Source organism: Chelonia mydas, chromosome 1 (assembly GCF_015237465.2).
Source record: "Chelonia mydas isolate rCheMyd1 chromosome 1, rCheMyd1.pri.v2, whole genome shotgun sequence".
Lineage (NCBI taxonomy): Eukaryota > Metazoa > Chordata > Testudines > Cheloniidae > Chelonia > Chelonia mydas.
This window is the reverse complement of record NC_057849.1, coordinates 96,417,366-96,442,247: the sequence shown is the minus strand read 5'-3', so window position 1 is coordinate 96,442,247 and position 24,882 is coordinate 96,417,366.

Sequence of the window (24,882 nt, the reverse complement as noted above, 5' to 3'; positions counted from 1 at the left end):
GGGTGGAAGACCACGAGTGTCGAGGAAGCCCTCCTGCTCTAGGCCCGGATAAACCAAGGCCCCTTTGCTCCTTGAACTGTCTGTGATCCTGCATAACTCTGAGGAAGCTAGCACACAAACAGACAGGTTTGCACACGGCTCGCCAGCCAAGGCCAGCTTCGGCCTGGGAAACAGATAGATAAGGCAGAAATGTTTAGCAAAAACCAGTAACAAATAGGACCAAATAAGGCAAGGCTCGGGCAATGCTACTGAGGAAAAACACAACTGGCTGCTTTAGCTGATTGACTATGGTATTGTACAGGGCAACAGGTAATTGGTTGCATAAGCTTGTGTAGTGAAATAGGCAAAGGTATAAAATGTATACTGGAATCTGCTGCACTGCTGCAGGATTTGAGACAGCTCAGTCTCCCTGCGCATTTGGAGCTCCAAATAAATCTCTCTGCTTCTCCACCCCGTTGTAGTCATTGGTGCGATGCATACCGGGCAACGAACCTAGCTGTTGCTTGCCTCGGGCACTCTTTGCTGGCAACATTATGATAAAGAAACAATAAATAATAATAATAATTTCATTTTTATAACATAACATGGCTACTTTATAATCCACAGTATCTTCACAGTTATACATAAGCATAAATAAAGAAAACAAATTAAATCTAAACAGGTCAGTCCCCACAGAAACACACTGAGAGGAAACTAAGAGTCACCTGAGTCTCAGTTAGAGTCTTTGATCACCAAATCTGTACAGTCTGCTGAGTCAAAAACAACATCTTCCCTCCACTTGCTTATAGAAATTTCAGTCAGAATCCATGCAAACTCTTCCTCCTTCTCTACTGAAATCACTGTTAGCTAGTCAGCTAACCAATTAACCAACCACCCAGAATAAGCACATAGATCTAAAAAAAGAAACCTGTTACAAGAAAAACACAAAACTCAAAATAGCAAAATAATGACTCTTTCCTCATTATCACATTTAAAGAAAAGTTGGTGAATCATACTAGTTGACACAATTTAACTAAAACAGTTTGGCTAAAGTCAAACAACGTTCAAACTATACAATTAAAATAAGAGAAATTATTTTTCCTCCCAATTTCCCCTTTCTGTAATCAACACTGCCAGGGCTTCCCTGTTGGAGGGTTAACAATATCACTAACTCATGGGTGGCGGGTATAATAGGCCAGGGGAGGCTCTGCCTCTCTGCGTGCTGCCGTGGCCACCGGACCCCCGGTTGCGGGGTTTGGCGGTGAAGTTTTTGCTTTATTATGCTCCATGCAGGTTCCGAGGTGGCTGAGACACATATCACCTCCTCAGCCACCTCGGAACCTGCATGGGGCATATCAAAAGCGTTTTCTAACAGACGCTTTTCCCCGTGGCGGGTTGGGTCCAGGGAGGGAGGCACAGTGGGGCTGTGGCTGGCCTGGGCTCCTCCGGGAGTTGGAGCTGGGGGCTTCAGCCAGCCATGGGCTCCTCCAGCTGAGGGTGGGGTCGCTCCGGGCTTCGGCTGGCCCAGGCTCCTCCAGATAAGTGGCAGGGGGCGGGTTGGGGCTTTGGCCAGCGTGGGGCTCCTGCAGCAGAGGAGGGGGGCACTCCGGGCTTCTCCGGGTGGTGGTGGGGAGTTGTGGCTCCAGCTGCAGGGTAGGGGTGGGGGTGGCAGGCTGTCTTGGGGCTCTGGCTATGGGGAGGGCGCAAGCGGAAGGGACGTAGCTGGTGGCTAGCCTCCCCAAAGGGGGGCTCCACCGCGCCGCCCATGACTAACCTCATGGGTGGCGGGAGAACCTCTGCTTTGGGGAGGCTAGCCCACTGGCCCCACCCCTTCTGCCCAATGCCCCGCCCCCCCCACAAACTGGAGCCCCCCAAATGGAAAAGCCCTGAGGGCCCCGCCCGACCCAGCCACATCGGGCTGAGCTGCCATCGCCCCCACAACCCACCACCCCCCCCAGCATCAGACCGAGCCCCTCCGCCCCCAAGTACTGGTCCGGCCCCAGCGCTGGGCCAAGTCGGCAGCCTCTCTGAGCACTAGGCCAAGCTGCTGCCCCCCCCCATCCCTGATGGCCCCCTAAGCCAGAGTTGTGCTGGGCCGATACACCGGCACGCTCCACAAGCACCAGCTCCTCCCACCCCTGAAGGCCCCCCACCTCACTGAGCCACCGGCCACAGCAGCACCCAACCAAGCCTCCTCAGTCCGCTGGCTCTCTGCATGGCTTCTCACTCCTCTGTCCCGAGGAGGAGGGACACAGCGAGCAGTGGGGACCTTCAGGGGTGGGGGGTGGAGTGGAGTGGAGAAGGTGGTGGGGGGTCTCGGGGATGCGGGAGCATCATGGCCCAGTTGTCCAGCGGTGGGTCGGCAGCAGCACCAGGGAAGGCAAAAGTAAAGCCTTCCCTGGCCTATTATACCCATCACCTCTGACTAACCTACTTCAAAATGTTTCAGAGTTGAGGTAAACAAACCTACTTTTGGCTCCTGGGCTCAGCTTCTCCTGGTCCACGCTGGGCACATAGCCTTTTATAAAGCAGCTGCCCTGACTGCTTGCCCTCATGGAGTAGGATTGCCAGAAGGTCGGTATTCAACTTGAATGCCCGGTCGAAAAGGGACCCTGGCAGCTCCGGTCGGCACTGCTGACTGGGCTGCTAAAAGTCCAGTCGGCGGCGCAGCGGGGGCCTGCGGCTAAGGCAGGCTCCCTGCCTGCCCTGGCTCTGTGCGGCTCCTGGAAATGGCCGCCAGGTCCCTGTGGCCCCTAGGCGCATGGGCGGCCCGGGAGGCTCCACGCAATGCCTCTGCCCCAAATGCCAGCTCCACAGCTCCCATTGGCCGAGAACTGTGACCAGTGGGAGCTGTGGGGTCAGCGCCTGTGGGAGTGAGGGCAACACCCAGAGCCTCCCTGGCCGCCCATGTGCCTAGGGGCCGGACATGCCGGCCGCTTCCTGGGAGCCATGGTAAGTGCCACCGGGACCCTGCACTCCAGTCCCCTGCCCCAGCCAGGAGTCTCCTCCTGCACCCCAAACCCCTCATCCCTGGCCCCACTCCAGAGCCCACAGCCCCAGCCCTCACCCCCCATCGCGCATTCCAACCCCCTTCCCTGACCGGAGGCCCCCCCATACTCCAAACCCCTCAGTCCCAGCCCAGAGCACCCACCTACACCCCAAATCCCTCAGCCATAGCCCCACCTCAGAGCCCACACCCCCAGCCAGAGCCCTCACCCTCCCGCACCCCAACCCGGTGCCCCAGCCCAGAACCCTCTCCCACACTCCAAACCCCTCATCCCCAGCCCCACCCCAAAGCCTGCACCCCCACCCAGAGCACTGACCCCCTCCCACACTCCAATCCCTTGCCTCAGCCTGGTGAAAGTGAGTGAGGGCGTGGGAGACCGAGTGATGTAGGGAGGGTGGATGGAGCGAGTCGGGGGTGGGGCCTCAGAGAAGGGGCGGGGCAGGGATGGGGCCTCGGGCCAAAGTGGGGTGTTTGGTTTTGTGCGATTAGAACAGGTGTGGGCAAACTATGGCTCGTGGGCTGGATTTGGCCTGACAGCGCTTTGGATCCAGCCCACGGGATTGCCACCACCTTGGCGCCGCGGGGCTAAGGCAGGCTCCCTGCCTGCCCTGGCCCCGCGCCGCTCCTGTAAGCGGCTGGCACCACGTCCCACCGGCCCCTGGGGGTGGGGGCAGAGGGCTCCGCGCGCTGCCCTCACCTGCGGGTACCCTCCTGAAGCTCCCATTGGCTGCGGTTCCCCATTCCTGGCCAATGGGAGCTGCGGGGAGCCCTCTGTCCCCTACCCCCAGGGGCCGGTGGCACGTGGTGCCAGATGCTTACAGGAGCGGCGCGCGGCCAGGGCAGGCAGGGAGCCTGCCTTAGCCTTGCAGTGTGCCGCTGCCAACCCAGTGCTGCTCAAAGTAAGCAGCACTGAGCTGGAGCCCATACCCCGCACCCCGCACCCCAACCCCCTGCCCTGATCCCCCTGCCACACCCCGTCCTGCACCACAACCCCTGCCCTGAGACCCCAACCCCCTGCCCTGATCCCCTTCGTACACCGCACACTCCTCCTGCGCCCCAACCCTTGCCCTGAGCCCCTTTCTGCACACCAGACCCCCTCCCACACCCCGCACTCCCTCCCGTACCCCAACCCCCTTCCCCAGCCCTACATTCATGGCTCTGCATGCAATTTACCCACCCAGATGTGGCCCTCAGGCCAAAAAGTTTGCCCACACCTGGATTAGAAAGTTGGCAACCCTATCATGGAGTCTGACCCCAGCAACAGGGAACCTATTGGAGCATACCCAAAACTACCACACCCAGTTCCAGAAACGTCTGGACATGGAGTTCTAATTGTGCATCTGCTTAGCATCTATTAGCCAGGATGGGCAGGAATGATGTTCCTAGCCTCTGTTTGCCAGAAGCTGGGATTGGGTGAAAGGGCACGGATCACTTGATGATAACCTGTCTGTTCATTCCCTTTGGGGCACCTGCCATTGGCCACTGTCAGGGGACAGGATACTGGGCTTTGGTCTGACCCATTATGGCCATTCTTATGTTCTTATGTTCTTAACAAAGACCCAGACACAACTCACTCCTACCCCCACAATAGATCTCTTAAAGAGATATCTCCCTATTAGACACATGGATTATACTTCTCCCACTTTTTCTGCAGCCAGGTTGGCTGTTTTCCACCTCCCACAAAGGCTGATTCGCTCACACACCTCTGTGCATGAGGAATTCTGATTCTCTCTCTCTCTCTCTTTCTCTCTAGTGAAACCTGGGATAGACTCCCAAAGCCTCCTGACTGGCCTGTCTCTTCTTTCCTCCTCCTTTTACCTCTCACTCTTGAATGAGTTCCATGTGCTCTTTTCACAACAGGATGGGGAGGCCAGACATCAGAGAGTCCAAGATTCTTTGAAAGTCCTTTTGCAGTTTTGGACTACAGTCCCATCATGACAGAGAGTCAAAGCCAGATTATTTGTAGCCTTTTGCTTGTTGGAGCCTCTGGTCGAGGAGGAACCCATAAAACAAAACAAAATATAAAAAGAATTGTTTTCCAGTGTAATTAACAGATCACGTGTAATCTGTTCCCTTTCTTCATTCTATCACATTCTAGATTGGTCTACAAAGATTGCCTACCAAGAGTGCCATCACTATATAAAACCAAGAGGCCAGCTAAATGTTTGTGTTTTAATTCTGCAATCCCGTGCCATTTTTCGGCTATGTCCACACTATGAGCTAGGGGCTTGATTCCCCTGCTCATGTACACATACTTTTGGTTGCTCAATGGGAGATAATGTATTTATAAATAGTAGAGAAGCAGCACTCGCCCAGACAGTGGCAGAGGAGTTGTGGCTGAACCATGCCAAGTATGTACCTACTGTTTTCAGGCGAGTTTGTACTGCTGCTGCCCCTGCTAGCATGGCTACACTACTGTTTATAGTCATGCTAGCTCTCATCAAGATACCACAAGTATATATACACATGAACAGGGGAATCATACTCCTCGCTCATAGTGTGTAGACCTAGCCTTACTAAGTGAGCAGTGACTGAGTGAAGTACAATAACAAAGAGCCAGATCCACAAAGGGGACTTAGATTCAGAGTTGCAACATTTAACGTCTAGGTGTAAAGCTCATCGGTGCAGGAGACTTTCTTGGGTGGGGGTGGGAGTGATCCAAGACTATGGAATAAACTCCCCCAAGAAATAAGGATCATCACAAACTTCATCAACTTCTGCTCCAAGTGTAAGGCACATGTTTTGACCTTGCCTTTTCTAATATAAACACATAGCAACAGGTATATTTAAAAAACAAACAAACACCAACCACCAAAACAAGACACTCAACTGTACATGCTTCTCCTTCTGGGGAGAGGATAAGAGAACAAACAACACTTTGCAGATGTTAGTCATGTGGGTTAATGCACTACTGGAAGGTGCTCAGATACATGTGCGGAGTAGGGCCCCACCAAATTCACGGCCATGAAAAATGCATCACAGACCACGAAATCTGGTCTCTCCCTTGGAAATCTGGTCTTTTTTGTGCTTTTACCTTATACTATACAGATTTCACGGGAGAGACCAGCATTTCTCAAATTGGGGGTCCTGACTCAAAAGGGAGTTGCAGGGGGCCACGAGGTTATTTTAGGGGGGTTGCAGTATTGCTACCCTTACTTCTGCGCTGCCTTCAGAGCTGGGCGGCCAGAGAGTGGCAGCTGTTGGCTGGGCACCCAGCTCTGAAGGCAGGATCCTACCAGCAGCAGTGCAGAAGTAAGGGTGGCAATTCCATACCATGCCTCCCTAATGTAACCCTTCTGCCAGGTGGAGCCAGCAGCAACCAGGGCTGGGTTCAATATCTAGGGGTTCCTTTCCGTTGATACAATACAGAACCGCTCGAGCCCCCACCCAGTAACCTGGGAAATTTATACACCACCTCTGGGCGCCTCTGAGAGGCAATACTTCCCCACTCGCAAGCACAATAGTAGAAAGTGTAGAAAGGAAACTTTTAATAAAAGGAGGGAAGTAACTCAGCATTAATTTTGGGAAACACTGCAAATAGGGTTCATAAACATAAACCATGTGTAAAAGGACCACCCCAAGTAGGTTGGGCTATGTCCTTTTCCCCTCAGATTCTTAAGTCCAGCAATCCAAAAGTTGCTTTCACATGCCTGACGTTTCTCTGCACCCCACTCACAGTTGCTGTCCTTGGTCAGTGCAGACCCAGAGTTCAGAGGTGCATCTGCAGAGTTCACCTCCCTTCCTGGGTAAATAGCTGAAATCATGAAATTTACGATTTTAAAAATCCTATGACTATGAAATTGACCAAAATGGACTGTGAATTTAGTAGGGCCCTAGTGATGAGCATGGTATTAAAACCTATATAGGATAGGATAGGTGCCCTCCAAATGCCAGTTGCCTGATATCATTAGCATATCTGAGACACCTCATCACCCATGAGTTAAGTCTTTCCCTGTGAGTAACTTTGGAAAACAAGGCTGTTCTTTGTGCTTAGCTTGGCTTGATAATTTTTTCAACAGCTCCATTATTCTGAATCTAGTGACAGCATATTTTGTTTCTACTATTGTACAGCTTTTAGACACAGGCTACTTTTGACTAAGTAGACAGATGAATCTTTCACACACCCTGGATTCTCTAACTGGAAAAAGGTTTAAGACAGGTTTGAGAGGCACCAAGCTTCTTCATGTCACAACAAAGCAGTTGATATTCTTCAAAGGCCACAAAGAATGTTGGTGAAATGCTAAGTTTTCATTACGCTAAAAAGAGAGACAAAAACAGAAGATCCTAAGGAAAATAGTAAATAGAATACATTATCTTGACAGATAAAGATTTGCACTGTGAGGCCATTATACTGAACATGGGGATAACATGTCCCTATATGGAGAGCTTGACTGTAGCTTTATTCAGCTATTTTGTTTACAGGCAGAACATGACTTTGATATTTCAAAATGGCTGAAAAAGAGTCAAGACAAATTCAAAAGTCAAGCTATTCAAAATGAAATAATGGAAATCATGGCTCTTAAAATTGTGAGGGATATTTCTGAGAAAATTTCTGGAAAGTGGTATTCAGTAATGGTAGATGAAACAACAGACTTCTCCAACAAAGAGCAAGTATTTTTTTGCCTGTGAAATGTGGATGAGAACATGAATGTTCATGAAGAGTGCATTGTATTGTACAATGTAGCCTTTACATCAGCAGAGGAAGTTGTATCAGCAATCAAACGTATTCTATTGCATCTAAATCTCAGAGTCAAAAACTGTCACAGACAATTTTATGATGGTGTCTCTACTGCAGCAGGCTTAGTAGTAGCTGCATCAACAAGATTGCAATAGGAGGAACCACAAGCTATGTATAATTAAGGCTGCAATTTGGTCATGGAAGTCACAGAATCCATGACTTCCAAAGACTTCCATGACTTCAGCCAGTGCTGGCTGGGAGCTGCAGGGTCCCCTGCCACCTGTGGAAACAGGGAGCTGCAGGGTACCTCTGGAGCTTCCGGCCGCTGCGGACGGCCGGGGGTACGGCCAGAGCTCCCGGCCACCAGCCAAGGGGGACCCTGGAGCTCCGAACCCCCAAGGGTGGTGGGGGCCCTGGGAGCTCCCAGGCCGCCCGCAGCTGCCCAGGCTCCCCATTGTGTCATGGGTATTTTTAGTAAAAAGCAGGGACAGGTCATGGGCTTCCATGAATTTTTCTTTATTGCCCGTAACCTGTCTGTGACTTTTACTAAAAATATCCATGACAAAATCTTAGCCTTATGCACAATCATTACAGCCAGTCAGGAAGTTTTTTAAAAAAACATTTTTTTATGGGGAAAATGCTGATTCATCCAAATAAACCTTTTGTGGAACTATATCAGTTTCAATTAAAATTTTGTTGGGAAGGTTTCTGAGGTTCAGGATGCAATTTTTGATCAAAACCCACTGCAAAATAGTCAAAAGCCCAGTGGGATGTGGGAAACCCTGGCAGGAATGGGACCAGAACCTTATCCCAGATGAGTGCCTTGACTATTCAGGGGCAGGGTAAAATATCCCTATTTCCTATTATTTTTGAAAAAAGAAAAGATCTAGGTTATGTTCTGATGCAAAACCTCATTTTTTTCCTCAGCAAAATGGAATTCTTGTTTTCTGGACAGCTTTAACACTCACTGCTATGGGCATGCCTTCAATGTGGTATGCCAGGATGCTATTAAAAATAATACTAGCCCCCTGGATACGCTTGAAACTGTTTACAAAAGTCAGATTTTGTTTAAAAAGTCACCCAAATGAGATGCAATATTTCAGAAAAAGAATATGAAGTGTAAAGTACATTACCAGGCATCCATGTCTTTTGTCCAGTAAGATAAACTCTCCATGCAGAAGCATTGGCTTCTACTTCTGAGAACGCAGGTTGCACTGTGTGGAATTTGGGGGGTTACAAAGGATTCAACAAAAGATCCTGAAATGAGAGCTCAAATTGGTGGCACAGCAGCTCAGATGGAAATATTTTATTTCCTCTTTGGTATTGAACTCGGTTGAAAAAGTCCTAAACATGGTACACAATCTGTCTAAAACTCTGCAAGGGGTCAGACTTTTCAGCAACAGAAGGCCTAAATGACACTTAATTCACTTCAACCCATCCAATATGATGAAAGCTACAACTTATTCTGGGAGCAAATCCACCAGAAAAGTTGGAGATAGTCAGAATGCCGGAGTTTCCAAGAAACTGCAACTAGGGACAGGAGAAACCATCTACCCAAATTCGGCAAAGATTTATATGTATTTATTTATACAGTTGCTGATTTTACAATGTCCAGTATTCAATAGAGATTTGAACAGAGAGGCTATAAAATTACTCAACATCTTGAAACTCCCAAATAGTCCTCATGTAACAGAAACACCGGTTCAAAACATGCTTCAGGTGTACAGTTCAGATTTCAACCATGATTGACTGATTACTCAGCTTCATCTGTTGCAAGCCATCTGTCAGCTTATAGGAAGATCATTGAAGTTCATTCAAAAATATCTCTGTTCACTCAGCCAAACTGAACACCAGCTGTTTTCCAAAGTGATGAAGTTGATAAAAATGATTTTGGGGGAACCGGCAACTAATGCTGTAAGTGTAAGTGCTGTAAGTGGAGTGTAATTTCATTTCTCTACACCATATTTAAACATGGCTTCAATCAACAATGGGACAATCGAGGCTCAACTGGGGTGTGATTTTACATGAACACAGGGACAAAACCAATGACTAACAATTTACAGAAGAATTAATTTCAAGAAACCCTGGGTGAAGAGCATTGTTTGGAACTTTTTCTGATTTGTAAGTTGTTCTTTTTACTCATGTTTTAAAAAGAACTGCTTTACTGTGTAGTTTTGTCCCATGACTAGACTTGCCCAATTTTAGTAAAGTGAAAAAAACAGCTTCAGTTCCAAACTCACTGTTTTCTTTATTTATTAATGCAATCCCTATATTTGGGGAGGGGGAAGGGCATGCTAAAGCCCTTCTAAGTCCTCAGCTGCCTATGCCCATGCAGTCTGTGCTTATCAGTTTCTGTGGCTCTGTATGACAAAGTGAGTGAAGAATTGTTTGGAAACCACTGTAACTGATGCATGCTTACCTGATTTACTATTTTAGCCCTAGATTTCAGACTTGTGACTGATGTTATCAGTAGAGAATACACAAGTTTTTATTTGGCTGATACAAAGCGGTTATCCATGTAACAAAGAAGCAATTTAATGAAAATCTGTATTTCATAAGTACAATTTTTTCCCCTCTTACTGGATTTGTTTGACAGTTTTCCAACAATAACCCAAAATAAAATCAACCCAAATAGCCATCTTCCTATAATTGAGGGATGAGGAAAAATCCCAATAATAGACAATTATGAATGACCTGTCCATAGAGGAAGTTTTTCTTAATCTTCATCAGTTAGTGGTTGCTCTGAAGCAGGGAGGTTCATATCCTTTATTTGTTTTATCTAATCTAACTGTGGATAATCCCATTTGCTCTGATTTATCCAGGGATTCAAGCATATGCACAGCTCTGGAACTGACTTCGGGGGGAATGCTCATGTGGTTCAAGTCATGCATGTTCTTAAGTACCTTGCAGAATCAGGGCCAAAATCCGTACGTATATTTTATCCTTTTGAATCCTACTCAATTCTTGGACTTAATGTCTTGTGGCAACGGGCTCCACAACTTACTTATGTGCTGTGTAAAAGAATAATATTTCTTATCAGTTTTAAATGTGTGCTTCTTATATTCATGGAATGTTACCTTGTTCAGAGACTATAAGGTCAGAAGAAATCTAGTTTGACTTCCTGCACAGCACAGGCCATAGAAATTCTCCAAGTAATTCCTGCTTCAAGACCATATGTTTTTCTTTTATGAGAAAGCATAAATAGGATCCTTCTCTATACAATTTATCACTTGATATTCTTCTGTCAGGTTTCCTCTTATTTATTCTATTCATGCTCCTAACAGGATTCAGGGCACCCAAGAGATGAGTAAAGAGCCCTTTCATGCATTTCCTTATTCAGAATGAAGTTTTGTGATCAGTGTTAGGTAAAGTTACTTTTCCTGGGATTCTTCATCATCACCACCTGACACAAATAGTATTTTGAGACCTAATTTTGATTGAATTCTAAATTTAATACAATAATTGTGAGTCATTCTGCTAATTCTCAGAATGCAGAGTCAACTAACTATAGACTCAGTTGCAGAACTACTCAAAGAGATGTATTTGGAAATGGAAGTGGGAAATGAGGTACTGGATGTTGACAAATCAGTAGTAACTTTGTGACCACAAAAATTGTAGGATTTTGCATTGTATCAAGAAATCCCATCTGTTTTTGGGTCCTGTGTGGAATTAGGCTGAGAACCATTGGGCTAATTGTTAGGCACTAATGTATAACTATATTTCAGGGGATGGGGCAAAAGCTGTTTCAAAGACTATAGTATTTGGGATAGTATTTTCAATTAATGATCATAATGCAGAAATTTCTAAGGAGAAAATCATTTGACTATAGGCTTTCATACTCAAGTTACACCAAGCTTTTTTTCTGTATATCACTTATTCACATTATTCACAGTAACAGAAGTCTTTTACGACACTTTAAGACCTATTAGAAATGAGAAATAGGTAAAAAATACACAGCGGTTCAATAGCCCAAACACAGGAGGGACAATTACTTGGTGATAAAAGACTAATGCTGCAAGTAATTTTAGATATAACATAGAGATGCACTAATCTCTTCTGCAGATGGAACAGCAGTAGATGAGATATTCAGACACCTGTTGGAGGTGCAAGAGTAACATGCACTTGTTCAGTAATCATGCAGCCATTTGTGAACTTTGTGCTGAAGTTGTAAAAAGCTAAATCAATTAAAAATAAAATAATTAGCTGCCCTCCGCTCTGTAAACATTAAATGTAATTTTGGAGTTAATCCCAACAATCATAATACTCTGCAAGTGTAGGCAGTGATTGTACAAGATGCTTAGTCTGCGCAGAGCCCTCAACTAGGCTCTGCTCACGCCCAGGGACATATTTTCACTTCTAGCTGCTGAAAGGATTTTATTAGGACACTGGAAGGGTGAAACTCTTGCTGAGAAGTTGACATTGATGTCTAGCTTAACAACATATGTGAATGTGACATTCTTGTGGCAGTTCTTTTTGATGATATCTGGATACTTTCCATCAAACAGATTTTTGGAAACAACCATCATCCACAGTATTAAGTATTTAGAATATGTACAAAATAGGTTAAATTAACCATTAAATGTGTGCCTGACACATTCATAAGACTTCTCCTTTTCCTCCCTCCTTTTTCTAGGTGGCACCACGATATAATTAACTTTTTTATGGTGAGGTATTAATATAATTGAAGAAATACTCATTGATGTTTTCTGTTCTTTTAAAAAATTAAAGTCAGCCACCACCAAATGCAAAAGTATAGCACTATCTGCAGGCTTAGCAAACCTGTCAGGGTCACCTCTCGTGAAAATGGAGGCTCTGACTCACCTCTTTCTGCCAAGAGGACTCAGTTTATTTAGAGGCATTTATATGGCCATTCTGCTATTTCTTTAACTGAACTTTTATGTTGGCAGCCTGCTGGGTAGTGAGTGCTGTGAGCATTTCAGGAAGTAGGTGCATGCTGTGCAAGTAACTCTCTCCATAAATAATGTTCCAATTAATAAGCTAATTATATAGTAGGTTGGTATTTTATTGATGTTCTCTGTTACTACAATGTTGATCATAACACAATGGTTAAGGTTATATCAACCTTCTCCTCATGGACTCCTGTCTTAGAGGTTTAGAAATAGAGATTCACTCCAAGCTGAAATCTTGACACACAAGAGTTTTACCAAAGAAGCAGGAGGGGATTTGATTTACAGTATTATTTAGATTAAATACTTTATAGGTAGGGCCTACCAAATTCACGGTCCATTTTGGTGATAGAATTTTAAAAATAGTAAAGTTTAAATCTGAAATTTCACGGTGTTGCAATTGGAGGGGTCCTGACCCAAAGGGGCTCTTGGGGGGTCACAAGGTTACTGTAGGGAGGTCGTGGTACTGCCACCTTTACTTCTGAGCTACTGCTGGCGGTGGCACCGCCTTCAGATTGGGGCAACGGGAAAGGGGCAGCTGCTGGCCAGGAGCCCAGCTCTGAAGGCAGCGCCACCACCAGAAGCAACACAGAAGTAAGGTTGGCATGGTAGGGTATTCCCATCCCTACTTCTGTGCTGCTGCCTTCAGAGCTGGGCCCTCACCAGCAGACGCCACTCTCTGGATGCCCACCCCTGAAGGTAGCAGTGCAGAAGTACGGGTGGCATGGTATGGCTTTGCATTAATTTTTCATCAATCCTGTCTGTTATTACTTATAACTAGATACTGTACATGTTCAGGGCTATTCTAAATTGTGCCTGGTTCCCCAAAGGAGCCAATCCAGCACCTAGAAATAGCCAGGGCATAGAAACATTCTAGCTTTCCTCTTTACAAGGTGTGACAGGGTGCAACTCACCACTGCAGCGCCTCCTGCTGACTCAGTGGCGTAGCTGGGGAGTGGGGGGAGCGGGGCAGTGGCCGCTCCCCCACCGAGCAGAAGTGGCGCCTTTTTAATTCTTTGGCGCCTTTTATATTTTTACTCACCCGGCGGCACTCCGGGTCTTGGGCGTCAGGTCAGGCTGCGCTCCGGGTCTTCAGTAGCACTTCGGCGTCGGGTCCTTCACTCACTCCGGTCTTCGGCGGCATTGCGGTGGCAGGGCGGGGGGGGCCTTTTTTTATCTCCACTCTCCCTGTTTTCTCCACCTGGCTACGCCACTGTGCTGACTGTCTTGGGAATTAGCTCTGTGCCCCCTTCTGGTGGTGTCTCGCCCACCGTCACTTCTGCTCCAGGGACCCACGTCACTGCCAGGACCGCAGCATCCTCTTCATGACACAGCCCTCCGGCTGTGCCACATTCTATGCTCCCCACTTCCGGGGGAATGTACCGTAGTCCAATGGTCCAGCCACCTCCCTCAGTGGCAACTGCAGCCCAATGTCTGGCCACTTTCTTGGTGGCGAGAGGTGGGTGAGGGACCCAGGCCCACCTACTACTCCAGGTTGAGGGACCCTGTAGATGGCCACCATTTGCTGCGTCCCTTCTGACTCCACTGTACTCCACTGACTCCTGGGCTACTTCCCCACAACCCCAGCACCCTCTTTGCCCTTGCCTCAGGGCATCAGCCTGCAGATCATAGAACCATAGGACTGGAAGGGACCTCGAGAGATCAGCTGCCCCTTTCCCGTTGCCCCACTCTGAAGGCAGTGCCACCGCCAGCAGTAACCATCCTGACAGGAAGTTTTTCCTAATGTCCAACCTAAACTGCCCTTGCTGCAATTTAAGCCCATTGCTTCTTGTCCTATCCTCAGAGGTTAAGAAGAACAATTTTTCTCCCTCCTCCTTGTAACAACCTTTTATGTACTTGAAAACGGTTTTCATGTCCCCTCTCAGTCTTCTCTTCTCCAGACTAAACAAACCTATTTTTTTCAATCTTCTCTGGACTTTCTTCACTTTGTCCACATCTTTCCTGGAATGTGGTGCCCAGAACTGGACACAAGACTCCAGTTGAGGCCTAATCAGCATGGAGTAGAGCGGAAGAATTACTTCTAGTGTCTTGTTTACAATACTCCTGCTAATACATTCCAGAATGATGTTTTCTTTTTTTGCAACAGAATTACACTGTTGACTCATATTTTGTTTGTGATCCACTATGACCCCCAGATCCCTTTCCATGGTACTCCTTCCTAGGCAGTCATTTCCCATTTTGTATGACTGTTCCTTCCTAAGTGGAGTACTTTGCATTTGTCCTTATTGAATTTCATCCTATTTACTTTAGACCATTTTTCCAGTTTGTCCAGATCATTTTGAACTTTAATCCTACCCTCCAAAGCAATTGTAACTCCTCCCAGCTTGGTATCGTCCGCAAACTTTATAAGTATACTCTCTATGCCATTATCTAAATCAGTGATGAAGATTTTGAACAGAACCGGACCCAGAACTGATCCCTGCGGGACCCCTTCCAGCATGACTAAATCACTGATAACTACGCTCTGGGAATGATTTTCCAACCAGTTATGCGCTCATCTTATAGTAGCTCCATCTCGGTTGTATTTCCCTAGTTTGTTTATGAGAAGGTTATGTGAGGCAGTATCAAAAGCCTTACTAAAGTCAAGATATACCATGTCTACCACTTCTCCCCTATCCACAAGGCTTGTTACCCTGTCAAAGAAAGCTATCAGGTTGGTTTGACATGATTTGTTCTTGACAAATCCATTCTCACTGTTATTTATCACCTTATTATCTTCTAGGTGTTTGCAAATTGATTGCTTAATTATTTGCTCCATTATCTTCTGGCTACAGAAGTTAAGCTGACTGGTCTGTAATTTCCCAGGTTGTTCTTATTTCCCTTTTTATAGATGGGTGCTATATTTGCCCTTTTCCAGTCTTCTGTAATGTCTCCTGTTTTCCATGACTTTTCAAAGATAATTGCTAATGGCTCAGATATCTCCTCAGTCAGCTCCTTGAGTATTCTAGGATGCATTTAGTCAGGCCTTGATGATTTGAAGACATCTATCTTGTCTAAGTACTTTTTGACTTGTTCTTTCCCTATTTTAGACTCTGATCCTACTTCATTTTCACTGGCATTCACTATATTAGACGTCCAATTGCCACCAACCTTCTTGGTGAAAACCGAAACAAAGAAGTCATTAAGCACCACTGCCATTTCCACATTTTCTATTATTGTCTTTCCCCCCCTCATTAAGTAACGGGCCTACTCTGTCCTTGGTCTTCCTCTTGCTTCTAATGTATTTGTAGAATGTTTTCTTGTTTCCTTTTATGTCCCTAGTTAGTTTGATATCGTTTTGTGCCTTGGCTTTTCTAATTTTGTCCCTACATACTTGTGTTATTTGTCTATATTCTTCATTTGTAATTTGACCAAGTTTTCACTTTCTGTAGGACTCTTTTTTGAGTTTTAGATCATTGAAGATCTCCTGGTTAAGCCAGGGAGGTCTCTTACCATACTTCCTAACTTTCCTGTGCAGTGGGAAGGTTTGCTCTTGTGCCCTTAATAATGTCTCTTTGAAAAACTGCCTACTATCTTCAATTGTTTTTCTCCTTAGACTTGCTTCCCATGGGATTTTACCTATCAACGCCCTGAGTTTGCTAAAGTCTGCTTTCCTGAAATCCATTATCTTTATTGTGCTGTTCTTCCTCCTACCATTCCTTAGAATCATGAACTCTACCATTTCATAATCACTTTCACCCAAGTTGCCTTCCACTTTCAAATTATCAAACAGGAGCTGCCTTTAGCTTCCCTGATCTCTGCCTGCAACACTGCTCTGTCCAGGGTGCTTGCTGCCTTCAGCCTGCAAGGCAGCCCATCCTCCCATCTCAAGCTCCAGGGAGTGACTGCTCTGCAGCCCTTCTTATATGAGCCAGCCCGGCCCTGATTGGCTGCTCCTCGCAGCTCCTCTCTGATTGGCTGCCTCCTGCGTAGCCTCCCAAAGGCTCTATTGACCCCTTAGAGCCCAGTGTGGGGCAGAAGCTACCACACTGGCCCTATACCACCCAGAGATTTCTCATGCTGGGGGAATCTTCAGCAGCCAGATCTGCTCAACACACAGCCACTTCGCTCTGGTCCACCTTTGCAAAGCTGGCCCAGCGGGAGCCAGGATTTGGTTTATAAATATCCATAAGGCTATATGCTGACATTAATGTTTGTTATGACAGGACATATCAGACAGTCATCTTGTCTTCGGTATATATTTATCCTCACTTTTTCCTCATGCTCAGAAGGAGGAAGGCTACAGGAGCAAGAGACAGACATGTTCTGCATTAACTACAGATGCAGGAACTGGGAAAACAGAGGTGTTATCGCACCCAAAATTTCCATTTGCAGAAAAGAGCCTTAGACCTTTATGATTTACTGACAGAGCAGCTTTAGAATAGAAAAAAGGCAAAGCTATTTCCATCCCGTCTTGCACAAAATAATGTGTGCACCATTTTGGTAGATACAGACTTTTCCAAGACAGTGGCAAGTTACTCACGCACTTCTTAAGTTAGTCATATGTCAATTTCCAGATGCCTTGCTCAATTTCAGGACACTCATGCTACAACACATACAGACTTCTATTAGTTCACCTGTCACTCCACATCACAACTCTAGATTGAAGTAGGGTGTTATAGTATGGCTCGATATTCCAGTTTATGGAAGCAATGAATTCCATGTGTTTCAGTTATACTTCTAGCAAAGAATGACCATAACCAAAAGCAGAGACATTTTCATAACATAGGAAGACAAAAACTGCTAGGCACCATATAGCCAATCGGCCTAAAAAATATCCCATGTCTACTCCCGTGTCCTTCATCTTTCAGCTGCCTGTCATCAGTGCAATGAGGAAGATTTGGTAAGCACTAAGTACTTTCTGACTTTTATCAGAATTACTCAAGTGTGAAATAACATATTGTGTTTAGCAAGACAAATTATATGAATTAAAACTTTACCTCGTGATGTTATATAATATTCTGTCAGGAAGTGGAAAGAACATCTGTAATGAGACACACAAGAAAATTTAGAAAATGTTGCCCATTTCAAATACTCTATCCCTCTCTGCAGAATACAGAAAGGATCTTTTATCTGGCTTTCTGGGATGTCTAGGTTTTCCCTGTGATGCATCTGACACATCATAGCAGTGCAAAGCAGATGCACTCCATGAAGGAACAGTGGAAATGCAGAAAGTGAAGAAAGGAAATTGAGGAAGGATCACCATATGAAGGAGCTGTAGAGAAAATGTGATTTACATTCTTGGGTCTAAATGGATGTTATTCACCTGAGCATAATCAGATGGACAAATTATTTTTCCATTTAAGCTCCTAACAATGTTTTGCAAGTGTTGCTGGGGCAACCTGGCTGCCACATATAAAGAAAGAAGGCTGTGGGAGGGAGCCAGGGTAAACTTGTATGGTTGTAGATTGTTGTGGGAAGCCAGAAAAGAAGAGGGGTTTACAAGGAGTCAGAATGTAATAGGGAACTGATATGGGAGGGGAGCTGTAGCAGTGAGCCATGGAGGCAAAGGGATGTGTTGCAGATAGTTAGGAGGGAACAAGTGTTTCAGCATGAGGGTTCAGATAAATGGATATTTTGAGTGATGGCAAGTGGGGGAGAGGGAAGAACCAGCACTGCTTTTTCTCCTCATTCCAGCATCCAACACCAACCCCCTCCGCCACCCAGGAAGCCCCCTGGGGGCAATGGGTGTCCAAGCATCTCACTTCACTTTCTCTCCAAGAATTATGCAGAAGAATGTTGCACACAAATCACAGTATCTGCTATGGAAATTCATGCAATTTGCAGTGTTGAGCAAGGAACACTGTTTTTGTTCTGTTCCTTTACACAAATGAACAGGCAGCTTTGTGTTAGGCCAAGTACTGAGGAATTAATAAAATAATGTAAGCATGAGAAAGCATTCCACAAGAGAAGTGCTGCATGAAATCTTATGGTGTCCCTGACAAGGTAACCAGGATCCCTGAATTTCTGTTAGTAGCAATAAGAGAAGAAATTCTTGGAAGCTACTTTTCAACATTGTAAAAGCACTTTTGTTTGAATTTCTTATCATTAGAATTCACTGTGTACCCTCGTTGGGTTTGTCTGGGATAGATGATGTCGGGGGGTCACTGGGCAATTCACCGTGATGTTGCGGAGCCGACCTGGGCAGGGGCAGGTGGGTGCCAGTGCAAGAGCAGCTGGCAAGAGCAGCCAGAAGCCTGTGCCGGGGAATGGAGCAGGCTGGATGCGTGAGGCAGGAACAAGAGCAGGCTAGACGCTTGGGCAGTGGGCAGAGGGAGAATTCCCAGCCGAGTAGTGACATTGCAGAGTGTCTTGCTGTTCCTCCTGAGGGATTAAATAGCTGTTCCTGGAGGTCATCTGACCCAGTCCTTGCTCATGGATGATGGATAAGGGATGACCCATCGCACACTCTTGCTGAGGGTTTACCTCACATTACCTGCCTCCCAGATGTCTCTGGGCCAGACTTGTCAGGATGGGATTAATGGAACTCACAGAGCAGGTCGAGAGTGTGGATATTACTAGCTGGTTCCTATGAGCGTTCCTCCAGGCTGTACCCTTCCCAGTCAACAAAGCATAGGAGCTTTCCCCAAAGGATCTTGGAATTGAGGATTTGCCTTATGAGATACTCCTCCTGTCCTTTCACCATGAACACAGTGGGAGGAGGCTGTGTCCCTCGTGTTTTTTTCCAGAGGCAGATCTGAAACTCAGAGTGCACTCGTTTCATGGGTGGTGGTGTCTGGAGACAGAAGGCAACCAGTTTAATATGTTGAGTGACCAGAAAGCGGCCAAGATTCCCATAATCAAGTTTCTAGATGGGATGAAAAGTGTCCAAGTGTCATGTTGAAAGCCATTAAAGCAAATTGTGAAAATATTCATGATAGACTTTGTGTTCTTTCTCATAGTAGGAATTATGTCATATGTTTTTTCAGCCTCATAATCCAAATCCCAAAGACTCCAGTTGATTTCAGTGGGTTTTGGAGTATACCAGCATGGATTACTGAACTACACAACTTGCCTTTATAAAATCTGTGTTTATAATACTTCATACAGATTTAAGTTGCAATCTCTTGGATACTTTTCACTACGAACTACCAATAAATGGCTTTTCCTCTTATGTTAGAATAAAAATATAATGGGCAAAATTTTAATTCTATTGATTTCTATGTACTACAGTATATGTAATGGCTTATATATTTCAACAGCCATAAACAAGAGAAAGTATTGATGATCTTAGTTTAAGTTTTAAACTTTAAAGTCCTGATTTAGCAAAACACTTAAGCACATGCCTAAATCCAATGACTTCAAGTTTATATCATGTATTTTACTCAGCAATAGCGTTTCCAGCCTAATTAAAGAAACTTTGCAAATTCAGTCTACAACCAGTGACTAATTACTAGATTCAGAAAAACTGGTTATATATTACTAATTACTCTGTCACTGAAATAATAATTACCAGTTACGGTTACATCATGCATGCAAATTACACATGAAGACTCTGCTGTGTTGGTTATCAGAACTACCTTGATATTGCCATTCATGTTCAGGAATTGAAAGAAAAAATTCCCACAAAAATAGTAAGCAAAGGGATTGAAAGCTATTACAAGAAAAGTTTATTTTTCATTGTAACTGTTTGTGGCACTGATTGTACAACATAAATGCTAAATTTTATGTACATGATCAGTCCCACTGAATCTGCTCAGGTCCACAGGATCCTTATCTCAGCCCCCATCTGCACCTTACTGAATGTGCAGTGATTGAGGAAAGCATGTGCTGTCTATTTAACCTTCTTTAGCTGGTGTCTGTTTAACCTCCTTTAGCTCAAGTTTAGTGAAATACACATTGCACGTACAAACAGATGATTTTTCAAAAGATGATAACTCTGTGTAAGAAAAGACAATTCTTGCCAGAATGCCCAAAAGCATTTCTCTTTAGTGCAGGCTATTTCCCTGCCAAATTTCAACTCTCTTCTCCTGATCAATCCAGCTGCAGAGCTGTTCAGAAGAAGGACAGAGGGTTTGGGTTTTTTTATAATGGAGAATGTGTATTTTTTTTCACTCTCCTCTGAATCAAAAGTGACTGAAACATTTTTTCTCAAACTTAAAAAAAAGTCAGCTTCGGGCTGGAAATTTCCAGCCCCTAAAGTGAAAGTTATGGAAAAAAGGAGTTCGTATGGGGATTGTTATATTTCCTTAACTAAAGTGGGAGCAGTCTTCTATAATGGCCTCATTTTTCTTCATTGATTTAAGATATTATATGATACTTTAATACCGAGAATCTGATGTCTTGCTCTTTCTTGGTAATTAACATTTCACAAGATTTTAGTTTAGATCATTTGTTACATATTGTAAACTTCAGTATATCCCATTTATAATAAATAAATCTTTCAGTTTAGGTTCCCTAAATGTCATTTTTGTGAATTATAAACTAAATCGAAAAGCCACACAAATCCATCAGCTACAATTAACAAATTGCCTTGTTTACTAAAAGTCCAGTCTACACTATAAAAGGTTTGCCAACATAGCTATAAAGAGATAGTTACACCAGTAAACTCTCCTAGTGTAGATGCCTCCGTTGGTTCTCTCTCCATGACCTGAGCATTTCCTGGGCAACATGGGATATACAGTTTATTCCGGATTCTGCCAGCTGCAATGTTTAACTGGACCCAGCATGGTGGAGACTGAGCCAGCCCTTGAGAAGGAGTGCTCCCTGCTCTGTACTGTGCTCTGTACTGTGTCAGCATCAGGAGATACCAGATCCAGTGGTCCCTGGTTTTCTCCTGTTTTGAGTTTACTCTACGCTTTCAGTCTGGGGGCCACAATAGCAAGCCTAACGCACTCTTTCACAAAGGGGAGTACCTTGACAGAGCGGAAAGACCATCAGAGCCCTCCAATATCTTGTGCTGGTGAACACTGACCTCCTGGGTCTCATGAGATCCTCGCAACCTAATGATACATTTGCAGTTGTTGTTGCAATGGATGTTGTTCAGTGTTAAACCCAAATTTCTGTGTTAAAAATGGAGTTTCAGAGACAGTGTTTGTGTCCCAGAAGGTCTGCCTGACCTTGCAATTCTCTGATTGTGCTATCACTCGCCCTTAGCTAGCCATTCAGGCAGTGGAAGTCAATAAAACTGATTTTGCAGCATTTCTGATGACCAAGACTACATGCCTCTATTAAGTGCTGCACTGACTCTTGGAAGGTATGTTGCCAGAGGAAGGTCCCCCACACTAAACTTCTGGGCACCTTGGTCCTGCTACCAACTCAATCCCGATCGTGGGAGTCCTTATCAATGGGCTTCCTTGTAGATGTCTCCAATTCCCAGGGCCACATAGCCATACGAGTAGCCATGGATCTCCTGTCTAAGATGTCCCACTTTGTGCTCTGTCGGAAGATACCCACCACGGAAATGACAGCCTGTTTATACTTATGTCATGTCTTCAAGCTCCATGGATTACCCTCCAATATCATATCTGACTATGGATCACAGTTCACCTCCCATTTCTGGCAAGAGTTATTCTGCCTCTTTGATATTGACTTGTGCTTCTCCACAGGATATCAGCCCCCAAAAGATGGATAGTCAGAACAAGTGAATCTAATTTTGGAGCAGTATCAGCATTGTTTTATTAATTATCACCAGGATGACTGGGTCCATCTTCTACCCTTTGCAGAATTTGCTTATAACAACTCTGACCACAAATCCACTCACCAGAGCCCTTTCTCTTCTAGCTACAGCTTTCACTCCCAGGTCCCTCCATCCCTACCACTGATTTCCCATGTCACCATGACATCTGACCTGTTAAACACCTCCACCATTTTCCAGGAGGAACTGAAATCCCATTTGGACACTGCCAAGAAGGTACTTTGCTCACCACCGTCATCAGGTCAACCCTTCAGTCACTGTTGGGGACAGTGGGTCTGGGGAGATTTGGATGCACGTGATTTCCCCTGGAAGGGGAAAATCAGAGTGATCTGGCCAGAGGGCGATGCCACAAAGCAGGAGCAGAGACTGAGATTGACAGTCACAGAGTGCAGCCACAGGAAGGAGTGTTGGCCTGGCAGAGCTAATCCCCAGATGCAGCCAGAAGGAGGTTCTCCATTGGTGAGTAGAGCACCCTGTGACATGTGCATTCAACTACTCTATGGGCCCAATATTTTAAGCCCATCAAGAGAAGTTACTAATTGAAAATAAAGGAGCTGCTTTTAAAACAAAAAGAAAAAACTATCAGTGTTTACTCTCCCTGGTATTGCCAGTCTCAAAATGTTCAAAAATAATGATTCAGGGTCCAAAATATCATTACATTGGCTTAAATATCATGATTTAAAAAAAAAAAAAACTTTGAAGTTCTTTTTGTTTGCTTTCTGGTTTTTCAGCCATTAGAGTACACTCTGGTCATGTTTTCAAGCTTTCCTCCAGAACAACGAAGGTTAGAATCTTCTTTTAAATGAAAGTTGAGATTCTTCCCTAATCACTTGACTTCAGGTGCTGGAGCTTTAAGAGGAACCAGAAGTAATGTGAGATTTGCAATACAATCATAAATATTCGCAACAATGTCTTCCATTCTCATTCTTATATCACACTCGTTACTGTAGTATCTGAGCAGCTTCCAGAAATGTTTTAAGTGACATGACTAGCATTTGTCACATGAGAATCTTTTTGTCTTCAAGTGGAATATCCTGTGAGGGTGCTTTTTTAATGATGTTTTTATTTATGTTATGTCTGATGTGCCACATAAGTTTATTATTGAAAGAGAGGTTAAAAGAGTGTGCCTTGCAACTGGAATGGAAGCAGTGAGCTTTGAGGCCAATTTTAGATCTGGTGGGGGTTTGTTGGCCCACCCCTCAAAAAAGCTGTCTTTCACAAAGATGAGCTTTACCTTCATTGTGGAGAGCTCCATTGTGCCCAAGGAAAGGAGTTGTTAACCAGGATCCACATCTAGAAACTTCCGGCTATCTTTTAAAAATCCATTCAGCATCTTGAAGATAAACTCCATGGAGTGGCTTGTAGATTAAGACACAGATCTTAAATTTGACTTGATATTCTATGGGAAATCATTGGAGAGAGCAGCGGACAGGTTTCAGGTGCTTGCAGCAGTTTGTGTTGCTGAAGAGATACGTTGCTGTATTCTTTACTAATTTCCCAAGGACATGTCTACACTAAGGGGACTATATTGGCATAGCTGGCATAATCTTGTAGTGTAGATGCAGCCTACACCGACTGGAAGGGGTTTTTTCATTGGTGTAGGAACACTACCTCCCCAAATGATGGTAATTATGTAATCAGAAAAGCATTCTTCCACAGCCATGGCTGCATCCACATTGGGGATTAAATCAGCATAGCTATGTTGGTCAGGGGTGTGGATTTTTCACAACCCTGACCGACATAACTATTTTGACCTACATTTTAAGTGTAGATGAGGACTCAGAGATGATGGTGTCGTGCCCAGGAACATTGCGCTGCAGCTCTGGGAGGTGGTGAAGGTATGTACATACATACTGTATGATTTATTTATATATCACTCAAGACTGATATCCTCCACAATCACTCAGTTGTTACAGTGCTGAAAAGTACTTCTGTTTCATGAGGAAGTGCAGAAAAATAGATAAAAGAACATCTCATGAATATCATGGGTCAGGCTTCATAATTGCAAGTGTCAAATTTTACTCAAAATGTATTTACAAAAACAACATTTCTCCCTCAAATAGCTCAAACTTCTGATCATAATAAAGCATATTTTGCACCAGGCATAATTCTCTAACATATCTTTGTTTGCTTGACAGGTATGTGGCAATGCAATGACCTGATAATCCAGGGCTCCACTGGACAGCAGCACAATCATAGGAGAGTTTCCATAACTTTTCTGGTCTGTCCAGAAAAATGCATTAACCTCTCAAAAACCATTCACACTTCAGCCTATGCCTCTGAGATAGTTGCAAACATTAAAAAAATAGATTGAAAATATCCCCACCTAGTGGCAAAGAATCTGAACACAGCAAGAATGGCTTCAAATCTTCCTGGGTCCAAAACCAGCCTTTCTGCCAAACTGTTTCTATTCATAATAAAGTAACCATTCTGAGAAAATTGGAGCTAACTTAAATACAGTTTATAAATCAGAATAGTTAAGTCTAATTTAAAAAATGGTCAAAGTACAGTAGAACCTCAGAGTTACAAACACTTTGGGCATGGAGGTTGTTTGTAACTCAGAAATGTTTGTAACTCTGAACAAAACATTATGGTGGTTCTTTCAAAAGTTTACAACTGAACATTGACTAACTACAGCTTTGAAACGTTACTATGCAGAAGAAAAATGCTGCTT